This window comes from Echinococcus granulosus (genome assembly GCF_000524195.1).
Source record: "Echinococcus granulosus chromosome Unknown EG_S00296, whole genome shotgun sequence".
Taxonomy (NCBI): domain Eukaryota; kingdom Metazoa; phylum Platyhelminthes; class Cestoda; order Cyclophyllidea; family Taeniidae; genus Echinococcus; species Echinococcus granulosus.
This window is the reverse complement of record NW_020170676.1, coordinates 8,496-10,545: the sequence shown is the minus strand read 5'-3', so window position 1 is coordinate 10,545 and position 2,050 is coordinate 8,496.

Here is a 2,050-nt window from a genome sequence, read left to right as displayed (position 1 = left end):
GGATGGGAGATGCAGCCTTAATCTCAATATCTTATTCCTCTGATGATGCTTTTTAAACCTTCCTATGAAGACTGACACATGCAAAATAGAATAGACAGCTTGCATTCAAGGGTAGAAGAGAATCATGAGAGGTAAGAGGTGATTTTTATTGGTTTTAAGGGACAGGAAATTTTATAAATGCATTATTTGCTAGCACTTATTGGATTGATAAAAATTTATCGACTACTGTGGTGGCTATTTTACCTAGTAAATATTTGTGGAGGTTTTGTAAACAGAGTTGCCTCCTTTCGTCTCTCCTTAATGCCCTTATCTTTCTCTCACTGATGATGCATTAAAACGTCCCGTATATAATTTTGCACACGCCAGCTTGTTAGTCGCGAAATTCTGTCATTCTGTAGCTGTTTTGATCCAACTATTGCAGCCAACCAACGTTTGCTTTACCCACGTACTTGTCTAACTCCTTCTATCCATTAATTATATAATACGACTACAAGAAGCTGTTTTTATTGAAATACACAACTTACTTTCCTTTTTTTATAAATTAACGGAGCCGCTAAGCACTACTGTTAATTTTAATAGTTTCTTACCTGGCTTTGTTTCCATTTCCACCTTGGGACTCTCGTTCAAATGACTGCCATTGCTGCTATCATTGAGCTGCAGAATTGTATTAGTCGTTTAGGTGTTGACTATTACTTTACCTTTGCTCATCTTTCGTATCATTAGAATCACAAAAACTGGAAAAGAGTAAGCATTTTTTATTTGGAGTTTTCTACCTCTCAAATGCTTTTGCTGCATTCTTTTTCAAAGACCTGCCCTGGCATATGATCTTGCAAGTAATATTACAGGAGGCGGAATCAAATATGATAAGATATTTCCTAAAATAATCCAATCTCAATTGCAACTCCTGTCTCACGGCAACTGTAGCCAGTAATGAAGTTTTTATTTATTTATCCGGGCTATTCTTCCTAGTCTCAAGTTTTATTTAACAGTAACTTCCGTGAGAGGTCAGTTTTAGTTTGGAGATTTCAACAACACTAGGGCTGTTCCTATACTCCTCCAAAATTCACGTCAAAGAAAGTCCTAAATAACAGTTGACTTTCTATTTATTGCATTAGTTTTCTTACCAGCATTCAAAATTTACTGTTGCCTTCATGATTACTGCAAGTATGACAAGGCACTGATTACCATGGCAAATCAGTTTGCCCTGTCTTTTTATTGGTGTACTGAGTCTCATGGCTCTCGCACACAACATCAATGGTCAATCAGAAGCAGGTGTTTTGTCCCATGTCATGCTTTAAATGGTGCGATTGGCTAGAGGATTGGTGTCAACGCTAATAGCGTAATCCAGTACTTAAAAGGAAATGCTCATGGAACACGGGAGATGAAAAGAAGATTGAACATTCTCGCGCAACAAAGACATCGTGCAGAGTCACAAATCATGGACGGAATTAGCCTGACACGCGTGATGTTAACGTCGAGCTAGTGTGTGCCATTTAACTCCGCCCTTACAATATACTACTGAAAGGTAATTTGCAGCCATAATCAGTCAACTGTCAGTAAAAAAGCATCAAGCTAAAAGATGGAAGGTGTGTTAGATTTTTCACACAATTTATGGACCAAATCCGCAGCCTAAAACTGACAGTTAGAAAACCAGTGAATACGAATCCATAGCTTTTCCTTTAAATGCCCTATTAATTAAAGAGAAATCTGTCCATATTGCAACACAAATAAACGGCCACCATGTCCATCGCCGAGGGTTGGGGACACGGATTTTCTGCTTAGTTATGCTTCCTACCTCCTCATATTTTCTGGACATCTTTTATGCATAACTTGCGCCTATTCATGCACAAGTGTCACCAGCTTGACGATGACCTGTGTGGAAAACAAAAAGGGCTAAATTCAGAAAAGGTAGTACGATTTTCCAGCTGAACAATCTTAAAAGAAAATTAGGCATTTATAGCCTCATAGGCCGTGGCTCTACCCGCGTATTTGTCCTGAGAAGGTTTAGATTCACTGAGTAGTCTGGGTTCAAGACGTTCTAGTTCGGTAC